This window comes from Schistocerca americana, chromosome 1 (assembly GCF_021461395.2).
Source record: "Schistocerca americana isolate TAMUIC-IGC-003095 chromosome 1, iqSchAmer2.1, whole genome shotgun sequence".
NCBI classification, from domain to species: Eukaryota; Metazoa; Arthropoda; class Insecta; order Orthoptera; family Acrididae; genus Schistocerca; species Schistocerca americana.
In genome coordinates this window covers 282,792,133-282,799,742 of record NC_060119.1, presented here as the reverse complement: position 1 = coordinate 282,799,742, position 7,610 = coordinate 282,792,133, and positions in this window count along the sequence as shown.

Genomic DNA, 7,610 nt, shown 5'->3' with positions numbered 1-7,610 from the left:
TTTTGATTATCTACCTCTGACAAGCCTCCTTTGCTACATCTCTTCACCAAAGCTAAAATTGAGAAAATATGTTCGTACAACAGGACATTGACTTTCATTCACTCTGACACCTTATGAGAAATCCACAGTGTGACTGAGGGAGGGGAAGTAATGGGGGTGTGTAGTAGTGTGACAACCTACTACTCTTATTTATCAGCTTCACAACATAGTGACAGTCTCCTACAGAAGATATCAAATCATCTGCAGAGTAATAATAAGGAGTACTGTTGTGATTTAATACATCGAAGAATCAGATGTGACCAAATGCTGTAAAGAACCCTGCGACCAATATGTGTATACTCAGCTAACATTTTCTCACCGCTCTGTTAAGTCGCTAACAACAACAATCAACTTGTAAAAAACCTTATTTACAAGTCTTAGATTTAGCTCATCATAAGAACATCATTTGAAGAACTTAGCACGTATTACTGTGTCACATGATATCACTCTTATTAATCTTTTGTGAATAAAACCGTCTTGATCACTTAATATATATCTTTGTTTATTATGTAGATTTAGCTATTCCCATCCTCAGATTTTAAGCTTGTATCCTTTTATACGGTTTGATTATGTAGCCGTAAACGAATTTTCAACAGTAAATAGACTATTGTTGCTAGCTATGAAAAGAAAACAGTGAAAAAACGTGTACACAGTGTTACATACAAAACGATGGGGCTGTGTTGTTTATGGGGTACGAAACTGTTGATGCTGTTCATACACTGTTGAGCTATGGTAATCGCAAGCTGACATCCAGTGCTGTCAAGCAATAATGGTAATTTAGCGTTATAAATTTACATGACCTGGACAGTCGTCACAGTCCAGCATCGTCTGCCAATCTACACTGTCGCGTTCGTTGCTGTCGGTCTCTGCGTATAAACACCACTTCAGGCTGCATTTTCAATTAGTTTTATTAAAATAATTATTGTAGCAGTCTGCTCTAACACTTACTCCTCGATAATACTCAGACGAATATTCTGAAAATCTAGAGCCTATGACAAAAGTAAATAATGACAGCTAAGAAGAGGAAAACTGCCCAATTATTTTTCAACACTCACAACTTACTTGCAACACTTGTCAATTTGGTAAAATGTTTTGCTTCGTCTTTAAAATGCAAGCGTAACTCAAGGACTGCTAACCTGTGCATGTCATACATTGGTTTTGGAAATGCATTCCATTCAGCTGTGAAGACAGTTAGGATTTGGCAACATTGAAGGATAAGTCGGGCAAATCTGTAGTAGTCTAATTACTTCCCGAAGTGATACAGAAGTGTCCTACCAAATTCACTTGATATTTCATTGGTATTCTGGGTAAATATTTCGAACGATTGTTATTTATACTGTGTCATCTATCAAATTGCCAACAGCCTTACCGTAGTGCTAACACCGGTTCCCGTCAGATCACCGATGTCAAGCACTGTCGGGCTGGGCTACCACTTGGATGGGTGGCCATCCGGTCTGCCGAGCGCTGTTGGCAAGTGGGGTGCACTCAGCGCTAGTGAGGCAAACGGAGGAGCTACTTGATTGAGAACTGGCGGCTCAGGTCTCGAAAAATGATATACGACCGGGAGACCGGTGTGCTGACCAGATGCCTCTCCATTACAGATCCAGTGACGCTTATGGGTTGAGGATTACACAGCGGCTGGTCGGTACCGTTGGGTTATTTGAGTTAGTTATCGCCCGGACAATGAAGGAGCACGTAACGGCACATTTCGTCATTAGATCTGTGGGAACGTCGTCGAGCTATATAGTAAAGAACTGCATTGCTCCTAGGTTCCAGTGTCTCAGGACACTAGGGTTTTATCTCTTATATAACTTAGCAACAACCATTAGGCTTTCTGAATGTGACGAATAGTACATGTATAAACGATCCAACTTGAAACGAGAAAAATATCTACGTTGGTGATATCTCCGATGAAACCCACCCCATACATTGCAAAAGTATTCGGCTTTCCTCCACTATCATAGCTCCTGTGTTAAATACAAAGAGAACAAAATACCACGAATGTTAAACTTTTCTCCATGTAACGCTCAATTTTGTAACCTGTAAGCTATTCGCATCCTGCGGCTATCAAGATGTCACTATAGGAACAGTGCTAGAGATATTAACTGACGATTGAGAAAAACACTCATAGCAGGAAGTGTATCAACACAGCAGGTAAGATTACCACGACTTTATGAATAAACCTCCGCTTTCCAGATATATTTTGTCTCATAGACTACACGCGTAGTACTCAACTGAAAACCAAGTTACAAGAAATAGTGATATGCTTGCCAATGTGAGTGCAGAAACGTCCACTGTAGATCATCCGTCCAAGACGCAATGCGTCGAGAACATTTGAGCGGACGCCAACCACAACCAGGCGGCCAAAGGCCGGTGGAGCAGTAATTAAACTGATCAGTACAGGTAGCAGCGAGACCTTCACACAAATATTTTTCCATGATTCTTCTATTATTGGCGATTTAGAATATAAAGTAAATTATTTCATTACTACGGAAAGACATTCTGTTAACAAACAGATGCTGCGTGATTTAAAAGGTTACGGAAGAAGTAGCTTCAGTAACTTTGCAGCAGAATAGCTCAGGTGGAAGGCAAAACTTCGTCTAGTATCTTCCACATCCTACAGCGTTGGAGGATTTTACTTCAGAGGTTATGAAATCAAGTCGAATGTACGCATTGGGAACTGAAGGCACCTGATTCATGGTAATTCGATCAAACCAGGAAATAAAAGTATTGAACGTTCTGTAATCCATTTCAGGTAGTAAGGGAGTCTGAATTTTCAGCGCGTGGTGTACCTGCGCAGCAAAAATCGATAACCGACTTGCACGTGAAGCTCGATGTTCTGGTATATTGATGCTAAGTGGGTTTGCAAAGGGAATGCGAACGATTCCCAGATTAGCTTACAGTTTTTAACTGTCACAAGTAGATTTGCACACCTCTGCTTAAAGTGAAGTACATACGATGGTACCGTGGTACAAGATTCACATTAAATATTATTTTATCTCTACTGACTAGAGGTGACGCTATATCACAACAGAGTGGGAATTGGTGGCATTTAGAAACTATGTCCCCATAACCTTTCCTGCATTGACAACTTTGTTCCAGTTAATGAACCAAACGCCATGTAAAGGCACAAGGCACTTGTTCCAACTTGTATATGAGCTTGGGATGTTGAATGTATTGCTTTTAAAGTGGGGTTTGAACTCCTATCTCACATTTTAGCGATTTGAAACATTCATGTCAATAGTTCCGTCAGTTAACTGCTTGCTAAAGACTCAAAACGCTTGAAAGTCTTCGCGTAAGTCACTTCTCTGAATTCAAATCCAGGTCTAGACAAAAACTTTCATCATGTCTTTTCTAGCTCTAGCACGAGTTCACCTAACGGCTGGTGGAAAATAATTAAGATTTTTATAGCCTGTTTATTCGTTGTCATCAATAACGGTTTTTGATCGTTTCGACTCCCACTGAGACACAGAACCTTCCGTCACGTCATACTGTTCAATGACGCGGTGTTAATGACAACATGTGTGGGGTTACATTCTCAGTCAGCACTTTTCGTCTCGTTATTTCTAGTCAAAGCTTGTGCACATCTTACTGCTGGTGAAAGTAACGTATATTTAACTTTCATCCATGACTAGAAATCAATGGCGATAGCTCCAGGATTCGAATGCTGGAATGGAAAAATTAATTCGTCTTGTCATTTCTGGGTCCAGTATCTCTTTTCTGCTGACATAATTAGACAGTTGACACTGTAATGTATTTAGTTAAGAATTCGGTTAGATGCTCGGTTCGAATCCCCGTCCAACACAAAACTTTACGTTACATCATTTCAAGATAATGGTGTTTAAAAATTAGGTATATGACGTTTCTTAATGCCCAGTCAGGAGTAATGATCAGTGTTGTGCTGGAGTCTCGATTAGGCACGATACCATTGCTGTTTTTGCTTTGCATCGAGATGGTCGGTTTGAAACCATATCTATAACAAGGCAGTTATTCACGCCATTTAAAGTTCAGCCATATGAACAACTAGCTGGTCATGAATAGTTTAGACTTTTTATGTCATTCTGTATTATGCAACTAGGGCGATAGGTGACTTTCGATCTGCACATTGATTCGCGTGTCATCATGAATAAAGAGATATTCCTTGCGACATGTTGTTGATTTGAGATTTCCATAAAGCGCTTGAGGCAGCCCGGGATGGCCGCGCGGTCAGGGGTGCCTTGTCGCGGTTCGCGCGGCTCCCTCTGACGTTGTAGTCGTCTCCCGGGAATGGGTGTGTGTGCTGCCGTTTGTGCAATTTAGTTTAAGTTAGATTAAGGAGTGTGTAAGCCTAGGGGCCGATGGCCTCAGCAGTTCAATCCCATAGGATCTTATCGCAGAGCTTTTGACACTATTAATCACGTGGTTTCTATTTGACGATGTCATTAACCGCTTTATAAAAGCCACTCCCCAAGCGAACGACGGTTAATATGTGGTTTTAAAGAACAAGAAAACTGCGAATAATTGCATAATTTTTGGAGTTCAGGTATCCTTGAAAAATCTATTACTCGGGGGAAAATCTTGTTTCGAGTAAATAATAGTATTACGGAACGATGTTTGTGGTAGAGCTAAGGGCGTTAGTTGTCTCAGACACTAAAGAGATTTCTAACATTTTACAAATGTCCCTTATTGAAATAAATTTGAACATACTAGCGTTAAGTGCTGGCTCGTCTCGAAGATAGTTTCCTCAGATATTTGTATCTAGAGTTATTGCCATACAGGGCAATGTTCTCTAGTGGTTGTTTGTGGTAACCATTTTATATAGTCAAGTGACTGTGCTGAAGAGAGATTAGAGGACCTGGAAGAAAGTTACGTTATGTGTAATGCATTGCTATCGAGCGGCACGCATTTCATGTCGTGCGGATACTTTTGAGTATGATAATACATCTGTAGCACACTATTGTGTGGAAATGATCTGTGGCCCGTGGGGAAAACGTACTGTTTGGTATTCTGTTATAGGAAGATGTTGGAAATTTGGTGGGGTGTTAAGGAACGAGTAAGTCCTCCACAGAATCGGTGAAGAAATGATTACCTGGGAAACACTCAACCTATTTGTTCTTATAGGTCCAAATGATAAGTGTTAGAACTTCAGAGAATGACTTCCATGGTGGTAGATGAGCTGTAGAGGGTAAGACCTGTAGGAGAAGACAGAGACTGAAAGCAAAAATTTGAGGACGTTAGGTACCAGGGCTATTCTGAATGGAAGTAGTTTTTGCACAAGGAGGAAGTCAATAGCATCAATACATTCATGGGACTGAAAAAGGGAAAAAGAGACAAACCTTTAATAGAAACAGATACAGATGTACGATAGATTACTAATGTTCTACTACCTATAAGAGTAACGTTGTAGAAAGAATAGTTCACACCTTTAAAATATACTCACTGGCGCATTATGGCAGTACCTAAGGAGAACCTTCCCCGCACAACACCGCAGTTTAAATACAAGGGACGTTCCGAAGAAAACTTTGTCATCGTTTTTGAAAGTGAAGGTGGTACATCGGGTGACGCAAATAAACACCATGCGAATCCACACAACGACGGAAGGCAAGCGTCGGCAAGTGAGGAATGAGTCATGCGCGGAGCACCATGCAACAAAAAGAGAAGCAGCGGACTGACGTGCCCGAGGTTATGCGTGGAGCCATCAGTGTCATTCGACGAATGAGACCAGGGCTCTTGAGTGAAGGTGTTGTGGTACTGGACGACAACACAAAAACATGCACGGCAAGGCGCACAGACGATCATATCTGTCGCTTCTGAAGGGGGAGACTGGATCACCCGACCTACGGCCCCGATCATGCCCATTGGACTTTAACCTGTCCCTGCACTGACAGCCGCACAATCGGCATGTCATTTCCGGGCCGACTCTGAGATGGAGCAGGCTGTACGACCATTCCTTGTATCGCAAGGTACCGAATTTTCGAGAGTGGTTTCTTCAAATTCACTGCATGTTATGACAAATGTCTGAATGTCGGTGGCGACTATGTCGAAAATAGTGCACGATGAAACTTCCTGGCAGATTAAAACTTCTTACCAGACGGAGACTCGAACTCGGGACCTTTGCCTTTCGGGGGAAAGTGCTCTACCATCTGAGCTACCCAAGCATGACTCAGGACCCCCCCCCCCCTCCCCTCACAACTTCAATTCTGCCAGTACCTCGTCTCCTACCCTCCAGACTTCACAGAAGCCCTTCTGCGAACCTTGCAGAACTACCAAACTTCTCATTTGGGAAACATCCTCCAGGCAGTGACTAAGCCATGTCTCCGCAATATCCTTTCTTCTATGAGTGCTAGTTCTGCAAGGTTTGCAGTAGAGCTTCTGTGAAATTTGGAAGATGAGGTAATAGCAGAACTGAAACTGTGAGGGCGGCTCCAGAGTCGTGCTTCTGTAGCTCAGATGGTAGAGCACTTGCTGGCGAAACGCAGATGCCCCGAGTTCGAGTCTCGGTCCGGTATACAGTTTTAATCTGGCAGGAAGTTTCATGTCAGCGCTCACTCCGCTGCAGAGTGATAATGTCATGGAGCAAGGTGTACAGTTCATGATAACACGGTGTATTTATTTTCGACTATAAAGTACCTTCTTAATATCCCTCGTATTGTGTTAAAATGTTTCAAAGCGAAGGTAAATAGCCACTATAAATTTAGAGAAGTTTGTGGGCCGTAACCCCAATTGACAACAGCAGAGAGAGACGTCTTCCCAAAACAACAGAACTTCGAGGAGAGAACATCAGTTCTTATCTGTAATGCACGGTTGTGTTGTTAGTGGCTTCTTATTCCTTCTCAAAACACGCTCATGGAATATACGCTTACCTTTCTGATAGATTCTACCAGTCTTTCATTACCCACTTCTCAAACAGCAGGGGACATTTACAATCCCTGGGTCCAATCAAATTCGAAGAATTACTTTCTCGGACTTAGTAGTTTTATCTTACCTTTCTCTTTTTCCGTTAATGGGGTGTTTCCGCTTTCACAGAGAATATTCATTTTGATTGTTGTGATGAATTCCCTTGAAGTTAATGCACTCTTTTGAAGTGGTTACCTTACAAAGATAAAGTACTTATAGGCTTCCTGTCTCGTTTGATGTTGCCAAACTTCCACTAAATTTCAGTTACACAATTTACCTGAGATAACTCTTTCAGTGTCAACAAACGGAGACGGTTTCCTGGTCTGGCGCTGCAGAACATTAACTGTTGCCCAAGGTTTTACCATATTTAATTGAGTATTATCAGAGTAATAGTACACTGAGCAGAATCATGCTACTGCATGAACGACGTTGCACAATACATTCCAAAACCGTATATGGTAAATGGTGTGAAGTGATAATTCTATTACAAGTAAATGTTGGATAATTTGTCGTAGAGAATCTGAAAGAGTTAAAACACCAACTACCATCCACATTCGTCGGGAAACCTGCAACATTACATATGCCATACTCTTTTAAAATAATGTCACTCCCCGATATGATTTGCTAATGGCCGCACTGGATGAATTTGAGTTCATCTATCGTCACTATGATTAATGAATGAATTTGGTGAGTTA